Genomic DNA, 13,907 nt, shown 5'->3' with positions numbered 1-13,907 from the left:
TGCACGGTGAGGGAAGGTGTGCGGTCCTAGCCCATGTGGGACACGGGCCTTGTAGGCAGTACAGCTTCTGTCCGACAGGCGCAGACAGTGATGCTGCAGGAGATTGCTAACTTGGAATAACCCATCCTGAAGAAGGGTGAAGAGGATGATGGATCTAGCAGGACAACATACTCTCTAACTTCTGAATGTGTGCTTTTATAAGCTCAAGCTCAGAATGTGTATGGCCTCTTTCCTTCTTAATTTTTTTTTGAAGATTTTATTTATTCATTTAAGAAAGAGAGAGGCAGAACACAAGCAGGAGGAGAGGCAGAGGGAGAGGGAGAGGGAGAAATAGGCCCTCCACTGAGCCAGGAGCCCGATGTGGAGCTCGATCCCAGGACCAGAGAACATGACCCAAGCTGAAGGCAGACACTTAACCATCTGAACCACCCTGGAGCCCCTCCTTTTTAATTTAAAAATTTTTTTTCTGGGTGGCGGGGAGGGAAATAGGCAGAGGGGGAGAGAGAGAGAGAGAGAGAGAGTATTCGAGCAGATTCCATGCTCACTGTGGAGCCCAACACGGGACTCTATCTCATGACCCCGAGATCATGACCTGAGCAGAAATCAGGAGTCGGGTGCTTAACTGACTGAGCCAGCCAGGTGCCCCAGTCTCTTTCCTTTTTAATGCTTTTCTTCAATCTTCCTTCATCTGGATCTTTCAGATAATCACAGCAGGGAGGTAAATAAAGCCATTCATGGTCTTCCTTCTAGATGTCCGTTTGCCTGTAGATTTTCTGTCCTCCCCAACTGAACTGGTTAAAAACTCTCCTGAGCTTTATTTTTGCTGTTCTCAAATTGAGGTTCAGTAGACATAAAACATTGTATTAGTTTCAGGTGTGCCACATAGTGGTTCGCTATTTGTATATGTTGCAAAACAATCGCCACAATTTGTCTTTGTTAATGTATATCACGACCCAGAAGTCACAATCTGACACCCGTCCATCCGTTCTTGCTGCAACCATTTCACGTTCATCTGCCGAATATAGTTATGACACTTAACTTTTGTTTCCAGGGTATAACGGGCTCATGCTCGTGGCATTAAAGGATCTCATTAAAATGCTTTGTGGCACTGTTAGAAATGGCTGCTGCTAGATCGTTGAGAACCAAGCCTGAAATTCATCTAACTGGGATTACTTAGGTTTGTAGGTTACACGCGTTTAGATGTGTACATTGAGAGCACTTGAACCAACATTTTGGAGTCTCAGAATTTCTTTATAGATCTTAGCTGTAAAAAGGAGAAAGTGTTGGTTGGTTTTAAAATCTGATGACCCCAGGATGCAAAGGAACTTATTTTTTTGAGCGTTAGGATCTGATACAAAGTATTCATTTGAAAATTAAGGAACTTTTGCCTTTTCGCATGATAAAATAGAAAAGCTTCAGTGACATGAAGATTTTAAAATTAAAGCACCACACGACTGGCCGTTCTGGAAGCTGTGGCAGAGATAGCAGTCCCCTGGCAGACACCCCGCCTGGCCCCCGGGGGCTGGCGAGTGGTGGCTGGTGCTCACGGCCAGGAGCCCTCGGGATGAGCTGGAGAGCTGTCCTCCGGGAGGCTCAGTCCAGCTCCAGAACAGTGAAGCCTGGGTCCCCATGTGAGTGCCTAAGGCTGTGCGACTCCATGTCCCTGGAACATGGCTTAGCTCATAGACCCGAGACTGAGTCCAAAGCACGTGCTTCCTGGTTTATCCTGAGGATTTGTGGCTGTGTGTGTGCACCTGTCTGGGGCGTCGTGGGCGCTCGGCTGTGTTCAGGCTAGAGAGGCAAGGAGGTACAAAGTGGCACGAGCCACTTTGCCATCTTGTGGCTCTGCCTCTTACCAGGTGTCCAGTGTCCCGGGCAGTCTCTGGGGCAGTTGGGGGTCATGGCCTGCGCTCCCCTTCCGGAATGGCTCAGGGTCTCTGGACTGTGATGCTGGCTGCCCAGGGGCTCTGCATTCTTGTCTCCCTTCCCCCTCCTGAGTCGGCGACCAGGTGGGTGGTCCTCATATCCTCATATCCAAAAAAAAAAAAAGGACCCCAAGGCACGGGGTCCTGCCAGGTGTGTGGCCGAGGGCCATGCTGGTCTGCTGGTCATGCAGATGCTCCGTTCCTGCTCTCTGGGTGCGGACAGAGCCACGAAGGGTATTTTCTGGAAATGTGTGCTTCACCTGCTGGGAACTTCCCGGGGCCAGATATGGGTGACATGGGGATCGCTTGCAGGCAGAGTGTCACAGGCAGCCTGGGAACATAGCCCCTATCTTGAGGAAGGACCGGCTGCCTTCTGCAGAAATTCAAACCACAGGATTTAATTATCAGCTCCCTCTGTGTATAGTCTCTGATGGGGCTGGGTGCATTCCCAGCTTCTCGGCGAGGGAGATCAGGAAGACTTATGGCCTCACTGAGTTTGAGGGGGAGTTGCTCCAAAGTCCCTGTTTCCCCAGAGCACTGGGAGAGGGGGGAGGCACCCAGCCCTTGCCTGCCTTGGCAGCTGTCCCAAACACCCGCCCAGGACCAAAAATACTGACTCACCCTGACCATAGTAAACACAAACCACTTTGCTTTTTATAAAAACCCTAGGAATGAGTAGGGGCACCTGGGTGGCTCAGCCGGTTCAGCGTCTGACTCTTGAGCTCAGCTCCAGTTTTGATCTCAGGGTCGTGAGTTCAAGCCCCACATTGGACTCCACACCCAACTTAAAAAGCCAGGACTTTTCAAGGTTGGTAGTGACTTTGCTGTCCCCACTGGCAGATGACGAAACGGGCCCAGAGTGGTTACTGATGAACACGACCAAGAGCGGAGCGGGTCTGGGGCACAGCTTGGTGCTGTGTCTTCTGCATCTGTGCCACCTGTCCCTGTCCAGCCTCCTGGGGGTTGATGCTCCGGGCCCTGGGGGGCCAGGGATGGGGTGGGCATGTGCCCTGTCACCATCTCATTGTCCAGAGTTTTCTAACTCAACTGCAGGTAAGAGGCCTGGGGGGGGGGGGGATTTGGAAGAAATCCTGGCATCTGGGGGTCCCTTGGAGGTGGTGAGCTCAGGGCTGTATGTTTCCAGGTGGAGATAGGTTGCTGTGCGCAGAGTCCCCGTCGGAGGCCCAGATGTGGCCTAGTCGTGAGCGTGATTGCTCCATGCTGGGAACATTGGAGCAGAAGTGAGGGGTGTGGGAGGATGGAGGGTAATTCGAGGCTTTTTGAGGTGAGGCTCAGTGACCCAGCGGGAGCTCTGTCTGCCTGGACTGCATCCTCATCCTCACCCTGGGAGCCAGAACCGCCCCCGACCCAGTCGACAGGGGGAGAGGGGCATGGCTGGTCGGCGTGCTCTAGCAGAAGGGCACTGGGCGTGGGTCCCCTGGCCTAACCTCCCAGAGCCTCCACTTGTCTCCAAGAAACAGAGATGACAACCCCCAGAATGGGCATTTCTGGGGGATGGAGAGAGCCCAGCCCACTGCCAGTGTTTTGAGGCCTGTGACCAGGCTGGGGCGAGGGTCTGGATTTTCGTCTGTGTGAAGTGAAACTCCCTCTGAAGACCATCGGTTTGGTGTCACTGGGCAAGCGTCGGGAAGGCTGGGTGAGTCCCCTGGCCCTGCTGTGACTGGAAGGAAGCTAAGGTTCCTCCCTCTCCTCCGGGGGCTCCCAGCGGAGAGCATCCTGTCTTCGAGGGTCTGGTGGCTTTGTTCAGGAAGCAGCTTATTCTGGGGGTTCCTTGCCCTTGGAGTCAGGTGACGATGCGGAGGCTGGTGGGGACGGGAGGCAAAGCCCGCAGGTCCTCAGCCTCATCTCCCGGGGCCCAACAAAGGCACCAACTGGCCTGCCGCGCTCCCAGTTTCCCCGGGACAGGGTGGGGTGGCTGCTGGATTGTTCATGCAGACCCCCACCATAGACCAGAGGCCAGGGTTCTCGGGCTCTGGCCGCTGGGCTCCGCGGCCTCAGGTGGGCTCTGGGTGTGAGGGACAGAAAGGCTCCCTGAGGGGCCCCCAGGCCCACAGCTCCCCTCCCCTGGACCATCGCAGGACAGAGGAAGGGTGTCTGCTTCCTGTGTGATAATTACTGTTCCTATCCATTCATCTGCAGGGGGAGGGGGAGACCCTGCCTGCTTGGGTGGGGGTCCGCTGTGTCCTGTGGCGGTTGGGGGTCGAAGCAGGTGAGATACGCTCCGTGGGGACAGGCTCTGTCACTGTCAGTGCGAGGGGCATTTGGGGTTTCCTCAGTGTTGCCGAGGTGGGAAGTACTGAAGTGGCCAGTGCCCTTCAGGGCCCCCTGGGTCCTGTCCCCCTCCAGCGGCAGGACAGAGCAGGGTGAGCTGGGAAGGGAGGAGGAGGGAGGTTCCACAGCCAGGATTTGCCCAGGTCTGTGCTTGGGAAAGACCCAGCTGTGAGGCCAGTCCCCAGAGATGGACCTCGGGTGTCCGATGCCCGGCTTGGCCCGCGTCCGCCTCGGACCAGCAGGGAAGGCCGCGCACGGAGGTCTCTGTGGATGAGAGCTGCCGCAGCTCACGGGGTCTGCAGTCTCTCCGGTCATCGGAGGCCATGTGCTTTCAACAGTGCCCTCGGGCGGCACTCAGAGTCATGGAGCCCCGGACCGGCTGTGGACCGGCCGCGGAGCGGTGACCGGCCTGGGACAGCAGGGCGTGTGCTGGGGGTGGCTGGGTGCCCGGCGAGCAGACACTGCGGCGCTCCGGGGGACCTCGGATCTGGGGCCCGGTCACTCGGACCCTGTGACGCAGCTGCGCGGCCGGCCCTGCCTGACTCCCTGGGAGATCGGACCCAGCACAGGGCGCTGGGGGTCACCAGGGCTGGGGGCGGGACCCGTGGTAGTGCACATGGGCGGACGTGAGCGAGCAGGTGCATATGTGCGTGTGCCCGTGTATGCGCGCGCGCACATGCCTCAGTTTTCATTCCTGCGCGTGTCCGCGTCTGGTGGGACCCGCGGGCTGCCCCAGCCCCTGCCCGGGCACGGCCTTCCCGGACTTTCCCGCGCGTGTCGGTACGACGAGCCGAGTGCGGAGGGTGCGGAGCTGTGCGGGGCCCCACGCGGGACCCCGGCTCTGAGCTGGCGGCCCTCCTGCAGGGAGCCCTGCGGCCCATGTCCCCGGTCAGCGCCGGCCCCTGCTCCGGTCCCCAGTCTGGTGGGTGACGCGCCCTGCGGCGCGGAGCTGGAGCTGACGCTCGACGGCTGGCCCCGGAGCCCCTGGAGTGCGTCCCCCGAAGGACTGGCCTCGCTTCTCTGCGGGGGTCTCGGGCTGCCAGAAGCCCGAGGGGGGCGGCTGTGCCCTCGGCAGGGGCAGGCGGGGCTGCGGGGGTGCGGGGATGGCACCTGCCTCGATCCCTCTGCTCCGGGCTGAAACCCAGAGGGGCGGCGGCCGAGCTGAGACGGACCGAGTCACCGGCGTGGACGTCATGGAAATGCCGCAAAGCCGATTTCTCTCATTCCGTCGGCGTTTATTGCCCCGGCTCGTCTGCGTGTGGAGAACCCCAGACAAAGGTTAGATCTTGCAGACAGACAGAGGGCCCGATGAGAAGTCCGGGAGGCCGGGTGGGAGAGGGGTCCTGCGCTGAGCCCAGAAGGGCGGCACTTTTCAGCCCCAAAGGAGAGCTGGGAAACAAACTTGGAGACGGCCTGAGCCAAGCCCCAGCACTCGCCAGGGTGCAGAGCCCGGGAGACCCTGGGTGCACGTGGGCCGGAGGGCGCTGCAGGAGGCTTGGGGAGGGCCTGCGGGAGAAGTGGGTGGCCGGCAAAGGGGCCGTCCTGGCAGGACTCCCAGTTTTGCGTTTGGGGAGGTTCAGTTGGGCTGTCATGTTCTGGACTTCCACCCAAAGACCCCGCACGGGTTGCTGGGTCTCACCCCGCGTGGGGGCGGCTCTGTTGGTTTTCACCTGTGATGTGGACCACCTGTGTCTGATCTATGAGTAGTAAGAAAGCGTGGCAATTTCTGAACCATGTGCTTTTCATGTATTTAAAAAAAAAAGATTTTATATATTTATTTGAGAGAGAGAAAGAACAGAGGGAGAAGCAGACTCCCTGCTGAGTAGGGAGCCTGACATGGGACTTGAACCCAGGACCCTCAGATCATTTACATGAGTCAAAGACAGATGCTTTACCAACTGAGCCACCCAAGCACTCAAACAGTGTGCCTTTTAAATAAGAGGAGGTTTGGGCTGTCCCTATGAAAACAAGCATCTATCTGCCTTGTGATCTGCAGGCCTGGGGAGCGTTCGCACTCTTGACGATCCTTTCCAGGGGCCCCCAGAGTGTGGAGCCCAGCCTGGACGTCAGGGAGCTTTATCACATTGGGGGAGGGGTCCTCCTGTTTGCTGGGATTCCCGTCCCTTTTGCTGGTTCTGTGTGTAAGGCTGATGGTAGATCCAGCTGGATTGCTGGAAAACATGTTTGCACTGTGGGCCCCGACAGCAGGATGACTGGCTTCGAGCTCAGCTTGTAGACACGGTTCTGTGCCCATCTTGTGTTTGATGTTGGGGGCTCAAACAAGTTCGACGCAGATGGCATCTCGGGTCCTGTGTCGCTCCATGGGGGGAGAGGGATGTGTAGTAGAAATAGTACTGAGAAATGTTTGCAAAACTAAAGTGTGAATCCGCCCTGGAAAAATGAGTAGTGATGAATGAATCTTTTTTTTTTTTTTTTAAAGATTTTACTTATTCATTTGACAGATCACAAGTAGGCAGAGAGGCAGGCAGAGAGAGGAGGAAGCAGGCTCCCTGCTGAGCAGAGAGCCCAATGTGAGGCTCAATCCCAGGACCCTGGGATCACGAAGGTAGAGGCTTAACTCACAGAGCCACCGGGGCACCCCAATGAATGAATCTTAAAAGTGAATGAATGAAGAGAAAGATGATTAGTGATCTCAGTTTTGGGGCGGGAGCCATGAGAATAGATGGGTGTCTGCACCCAAATGGTGGGACGCTGGATTGGTTGGTGTTTGTGGCTGAAAGGAGGAGAGCCTTGCTGTTTCACTGTAGAAACAGGAAGATGGATGGATGTTCCATGCCAGAACCCGAGAGGTTAATTCTGGCCTTGAATCCACCACTGGAATTCGCACATGTGTTAGCCATAAAGACCTCACTCTAGCCCACCCTGGCTGCTTCCACAGCTAAGACATTGGAGTTGCTCACGGAATCAAAGATGGGAAGTCAGAGTGTTAGCCTGACCCAGGTCTGTGCACGGCGCTTTCGGGCTGGGCACCCAGCAGGCCAGGTCAGTAGGGGCCCATGGCTGGGGTTATAGGCGAGCAGCCTGAGGCCAGAAGGCTCCCTAGCCCTTCTGCTCCCTCCTCTTCTGGCCAAACATGATCAAGGCAGCCTTTCCTTCTCCCAGGAGCTGCCAGAGCTGAGATGACTGTCCCACAATGGCAGCCATGTCCCCTCTGTTCAGCGGGGGTCTGACGTGCTTAAGAAAAGAGCTATTCTGTCCCAGGATTGTGCTCTCCCCCACTCTGGGCTGTCCTTCAGGCTAAGTGACCCTTCCACTTTCCAGGTGTCTGGCTTCCCCTTCTTGTGACACTCTGCCACCACCCTCCTGGTCACCTTCAGCTCCCATGCTCCCGGTTTTAAATTTCCTTCCAAGATCACAGAGCCGGAGAGGAAAACGGGACATGATTTTCCAGCAGCTGGATGGCCCTGAGGATGGTGAGGAGAAGAGAGTAGGGACCTTAACCCCCCAGCTGTGGAAGCACCGTAATCCTGAGCTTTGAGCTTGCTGCAACCCATAGCTGGTCCTCCTCCCTCTAGGAGGGAGGGCTCCCGGCTTTCCTTGGTTGCTGGAGGCACACTGGAAAGAGAGCCCTCCCGAGTTGGGGTTTTCCTTCTTTGCACTCCTGGCCAGATAGATTACCAGCCATACTGAACATAACAGAGGCAGGTTTACTGGACCACAGTCAAGATTTTTAAAATCCTGAAAGCCTGAGCCCGCAGGTTTGACTTTAAGCCCCTAGGCTGGCATTCTTGGAGAGGTCTGAAATCCTAGTCAAGCTGACCCCCTCCAAAGGCCTGCGTAATTAAGTCGAGAGGCGGCGGAAGTTTTGCCCCCCAGCCCTGCCCTGGGAGGCCTTTCTTCTCCGCTTTGCCTGCGTTTGGCTGAGAAGCCTTTTGCCTCCTCCGTGGAGCTGCGGTCTGGGGCGGGGGAGGAAGGGCTAATTCGTGTCAGATGGAGGGGCGCCGGGGGACCGTGCGCTTGCTCGCCTGGCTTTTGTTCCCGGCATCTGACTTCTGACGGTAGAGCGGACTTGGAGGTGCCGGCTGCGTCCTTTCGGGTCTCTGGGGTCGAACTTTGCCCTGGACTTCCAGGCGCCGGGGCCCAGGAGGCATCCCAGCCGGGCTCTGCCGCGGGAGAGGGGCCAGCGCTCTCTGCGACTGTCCTCACTTGGCCAGGCTGGGTTCTCCGCCAGCGTCCCAGCGGCCATGCGGCTGCGCGCCCTGACTTTGGGACCGCCTGGAGGGTGCGCGCGCGGGTCCCGGGCGCGCCGGCACAGGCGCCAGGTGAGTGGGTGCGGGCCCGCAAGGGCGCGGGCCTCTCCCAGCCGGACGCCGGGGGCGCGGGGCTCAAAGAGGGGAGCTGGAAGGCTTGGAGCTGGGGAGCGGGGGCGGGGCGCGGGGGTTCTCCAAAAGGAGAGCTTTTGGGTCAGTATGCGCGCGCGCGCGCCCTTGTGTGCCCACGTGTGTCCGCGAACTCTTGACTGCGCGTGCAGACCTTGTCTGTGAGATCTTGGCTGTGCACATTCGCGCGTTTCTGTGCACGCGCGTGAGTACTTTGTGTGCGCGCGCGCAGGGGAGGCCTAGAGGGAGAGAGGGGAAGCAGGGAAGTGGGCCTTTGCCCGGTAGGAGGTGGACGCCCTGGTGAGGGCACGTGCCTGTGGAAGACAGTTCAGGGTTAACTTTCTAATCCAACTGCCTTTCGAAAGGGCTTCGTTGGACTCCTTTTCTGGAATGGAAGTAGGACACTGGTCCTTGATGCACTGGGGGCGCAGCCCAGATTTCTTTCAAACGGAAAGGGCCCCTAGCTTTGTGATGTCGGGATGCGCTGGCATGTTGTGTTGGTACAAGTTCACCAGGGCCACTTTGCAGTGGTGGTCCACGGAACCGTCCTCCACTGCGTTTGAATTAAACCGAGCAGATTCCCCGCCTGGCTCTCGCAGCCTTTTCTCTGAGCCCAATAATTAGGCATTTATTACTTTCTTTTCCCTCAGAAACTTTTCTAAGATTCCGGGAAATGAGAAATCAAAGTGTCACACCACTTCTGTTGCCCTGCATTCTGATAACTAGTTTAATGGCCAGATGCTATGGCTCTGGAGCTTGGGGACAGTGTGTGGTGTGGGGATGGTGACCGGACGCCTGTGTCCTCTGGCTGCCAAAGGGTGGAGACCTCTGCGGGCGTCATCCCAGAGGTTTAGGGTCTACTCTGGCCATGCAGGAAGGTTAGGTTCGGTGGCCCTTTAACTTCAGGGTCAAGTTGATTTGCATTCTTGCTCCAGGGTCTGCTCCCTGGGATGCCGCCTGCTGGTTTCCCAGGTACCAGATCTCCTGCCTGAATCCTCTTTCCCTGGGAGGAAAACAGTGTGGTTGCTGCTGATTTAGCCTTTGTGTGGGTCACCGTGTTGCTACTGTAGCATTAGCCCAGAGAACCCCCAGAGAGCTGTGTGCAGTTTTGCAGCTGGAGAGGAGAGCTGAGCAGAGCTGTTCCCTCCCACGCACACGTGGAGCTTTTCCTTGTTCAATTTTGCCGAGATTTTTCGTTCTAAAAAGAGACCTTCCAATCAAGACCAGCACTGATTACCGGGTACCCCTCCCGGAGTCCTTGTGGAACAGGCAGCCCTGCCCGCTGCCCTTCCAACTGTCTCCTCCTAACAATTAAATGCAATTTAGATTCCTGAACGGAGCCTGCTGAATGCCGCAGCGTGGACCCCCCCCCCCACCCCACCCCACCCCACTCCACCACCATGCCCTCTGGGGCCCCACCTCCGGGGCAAAATGAAAGCACTGGATCAGGTGAGAACAAAGGCCGTCTAATCCTGCCGGCTCATTTCACAATGGAGACGCTCCTTACAGATGAAGCGTAGCAACTGTTATGACACTATCTGGGGCGAGGAACCTTGGAGATGCACCCTGGACTGGGGACGGGACGGGCTTCAGCGTGCCCTGCCCCCTCCTCCCCCACCACAGCACCTCTGCTGTTTACCCTCCAGCCTTCTAGTTGCGGCCCAGTGGGCACCAGCGGGCAAGAAAACCGCAGGAACACAGTGCCTCTTTCTCCCTGGTTGGAATAAAAGTATTTGGGAGGAATGAAAGGTCACACTGTCCCCGGTTGGCCCGCAGACTAGGGCCGATTCATTCGGTTAACAAATGTTAATTGAGGGCCTGAGGTTCTCTGCCTGCCAGGCTCTGTGCAGAGGGGCTCTGAGACGCATGCATGAAAGCCCTGTGTCCTGCCTCTGGGCCCTCGCAGTGCAGCAGTGGACAGAAGGCCCATAAACAAGTAACTCACACACGAGGTGGGGATGTATGCGCCAACTGGGGCATTGCCGTGAGGACTGCATTTTCAGCTGTTTGAATAGCTGCTCCTGTCTGAGTACGAGCCAGGCGGAGACGGGGTCTGAGCCCACAGCCTCTAACTTTGGCTCAGTGGTTTCTGTTTTGCACCCTCCCATCGGTGTGTGTGGGTCCGCGGTTGTCATGGTTATGGGACAGGAGGGCCCTTCCAAGGTCCTGAGCTTCTCGAGAGAAGCACTGCCGTCCCTCCCTCGCAGGCACCACATGCAGGAGCCTCGCTCCAGAGGTTTAGTCTCTTGCAAAGACCTGCGGCGAACGGACGTACAGGGATGTGCTCACAGCGCCTTGCGTTTATGGAGGATCCTTACAGTCTAGTCCCTTATGTAGTGGTTGCTCCCAGTCCTGGCTGCAGATTGGGATCACGGGGTGAGTTTTGGAAAAAAAAATTGTATTCTAGCCTCGCCTCCAGATCTTCCGTTTTAACTGGTTTGGGCGGGGTTTTGAGAGCGTGGTTTCAGAAGCTGACCAAGAGATGCCCATGGACTGCTCATTTGTATACGTGCTATATATAGCGTTTGGTCCTCTATGGTAGTTCTCTTCATAGGCAGGAGGGGAAGGTATGCTCTCTGTCCCCAAGTCCCCAGTAACTTGCACAGGGTCCCAGAGCTTGTACCGCAAGTTAGCAGAACCTGTGTCCTGTTTGGTGCATGACTCTTTGCCTCTTAGACGGGCTTGACAAGATCAAGAAAAATACCCCAAGATACCTGATGATGTGACGAGACTTTGGAGGAACTGGAAATGGTCAGATGGGATGTGTGGGAGAGTAGGACTAGAGCTGGTCAGGTGGAAAGCCATTAAGCTGCCTGCGCTCCAGGAAGCTCAAATAGCAGGGAAGATGGGAACAGCCCGAACAGCTGTTGACATCGGAATCCCCCCTCTGCCAGTTCCAGTCCCTCGTAAGGCCAGCTGGGGACGGTAGCTGTGAGTGATCAGTTATGTTTGCTGTAGGTCAGGGAGTGAGGACTTGGGGTCTGGATACTTAGCAAATTGTGCACTTAAATATGTGCAAACTTCAAAGTTGTTTTGGCAGTTCTGAGTGCTTTGAATGTAAATCTGAATTTTAGAAACTATTTATGGATTGAAAAAAAGAAAGCCTATTGGGATTTCCATTCAGATGGTGTGGAATCTGTCCATTTTATGGAAGAAACTGCATCTTGACTATAGTGGAGTCTTATCATCCATGAACATGGTATATTCCTCTGCCTCTGTAGGTCTTCCTCACTTTCTTTCTGAAATGGTTTGTATTTTTTACTTTATAGGCCTTTCACATTTTTTGTTAGATTGATTCCTAAGGATTTAATATTTTTTTAAAAAAGATGTTATTTATTTATTTGACAGAGAGGGACACAGCGGGAAAGGGAGCACAAGCAGGGGGAGTGGGAGAGGGAGAAGCAGGTTTCCCAGAACAGGAAGCCCGATGTGGGGCTTAATCCCAGGACCCGGGATCATGACCTGAGCCGAAGGCAGATGCTTAACAATTGAGCCAACCAGGCACCCCAGGTTTAGTATTTTTGACAATCCTGTGAATGGTGATGTTCTTTGAATTTCAGTTTCTGAATGTTCATTGCTAAGATGTAGATTTACATTTTGTACAGTCATTGAGCTCCTGTCTTTCAGCTTTGCTGAACTCATTTGTTAGTTCTAGAGCTTTTTTCTACATTTCATGAATTTTTTTTTTTTGTTTTTAAAGGCAGTGGTATAATCAGTGACTAAAGACAGTTTTACTTCTTCCTTTTCAAACTGGATACCTATTATTTATTTTTTTGCCAAATTGCATTGATGAGAACATCTAAGACAGTGTTAAATAGAAATGTTGATTGCAGACATCCTTGCCTTGTTCTGGAGCTTAAAGGGAAAAGCATTCAGTCTGTTGTCCTTAAATTGGGGTTTGTGGTAGATTTTTACCAAGTTGAGGAAGTCTCTCTCTATTTTGATTTGAGGGTGTTTATCAGGAAATGGATGTTGGATTTTGTCAGAGGTTTTTGTTTTTTTTTTTTCCCCCTGATTAATTGAAAAAGTGTGTAGGTTTCTCTTTTATTTTATTGATTGTTATTTGAATGTTAAACCAGCTTTGCCTCCCTGGGATAAATCCTGTTTGCTACAATATATTATTTAAAAGTGTGTTTATTTTCTAAATACTTGGGGGATTTTACAAGGATTTTTTTTTATGGTTTCTAATATAATCCCACTGTGGTGAGAGAACATATTTAATATGGTTTGAATACTTTTAAATTTATGTGGACTTGCTTTATGTCCCAGGCTGTGGTCTGCCTCAGTATGGACATTACATATGCACTGGAAAAGGAAGTGTATTCTGTTGCTGTAGGTTCCATGTTCTGTCAGCGTCAATTAGTTCAAGTCTTTTGAGAATGTTGTTCAAGTCTTACCTATCTTTGGTTATTTTCTGTGATAATTAGCAATTGTTGTTATTGATAAAAATAAGCATTCGTGATTGGGAAGGGGTATAATAGCTTGCTGGGGCTGCCATAACAAAATGCCATCCAGGGGACATAAACAACAGAAATGTATTTTCTTGCAGTTCTGTAGGCTAGAAGTCCAAGATCAAGGTGTTGACAGGCTTTGTTTTTCCTGAGGCCTTTTCCTCGATTTGTAGATGACTACCTTCTCAGTGAGTCCTCCTCAAATGGGCTTTCCTTGGTGTGCAAACTCCCCACCCCCCAGGTGTCTCTTCCTCTTCTTGTAAGGGCACCAGTCCTACTGGATTAGGATCCCACCCTTATGACCTTATTTGATCTTAATTACCTCTTTAAAGGCCCCATCTCTACATATAGTCATATTGGGAGTTAGAACATCAACATAAGAATTTCATGGGGACATGGTTCAGCCTAAAAGAGGATAAATAAGTTTCTGACCATATTTACACATTTGCCTCTTTATGTCTTTGCAACTCTTTCATTTCTTGCTTTATGTATTTTGAGGGTATTGTTAATGGGTACATACAGTTTTAGGATTGTATGTTCTCTTGATGCATCTACCCTCTTATCATTATGAAATCCCTTTCCATATCATTGGTAGCATTCTTTGATCTGGAGTCAACTTTGTCTGATATTAATATAGCCACTCCAGCTTTCCTTTAACATTATCCTTGTGTATTTTCTCTGTCTTTTTTGTTTCTAAAGGAATATAATCTGGCAATCGCTGACTTTTAATTAGGCATTTAAACTATTTACATAATGTGATCATTAATATGGTGAAGTTTAAGTCTATCATCTTGCTATTTGTTTTCTGTTTCTGTCACCTAGTTTTTGCTCTACTTTCTTTTTTGCTGTGTTTTAGATTAATTGAAGTTTTATTTTATTTTTAATGTTTTAAAGATCTT

At 53.3% G+C, this 13,907-nt stretch overlaps 1 protein-coding gene across 5 annotated transcripts in view; it reads left to right on the top strand.

The window, feature by feature from the left end:
- TNS3 (tensin 3) overlaps positions 1 to 13,907 on the top strand; it is a 200,427-nt gene that overhangs the window by 24,170 nt on the left and 162,350 nt on the right. Inside the window, exon 1 of one of the 5 annotated variants that reach the window (XM_046020353.1) lies at positions 8,479 to 8,500. The exons of the other annotated variants lie outside the window; for them this stretch is intronic. The gene's annotated coding sequence lies outside the window, so the exon portion shown is untranslated. Of the gene's footprint in view, positions 1 to 8,478; positions 8,501 to 13,907 lie in introns of those variants that run through there. 5 annotated transcript variants of the gene reach the window in all.

This window comes from Meles meles, chromosome 10 (genome assembly GCF_922984935.1).
Source record: "Meles meles chromosome 10, mMelMel3.1 paternal haplotype, whole genome shotgun sequence".
NCBI lineage: Eukaryota > Metazoa > Chordata > Mammalia > Carnivora > Mustelidae > Meles > Meles meles.
Note: the sequence above shows the minus strand (reverse complement) of the source record. Positions and strands in the feature narration are given on the sequence as shown.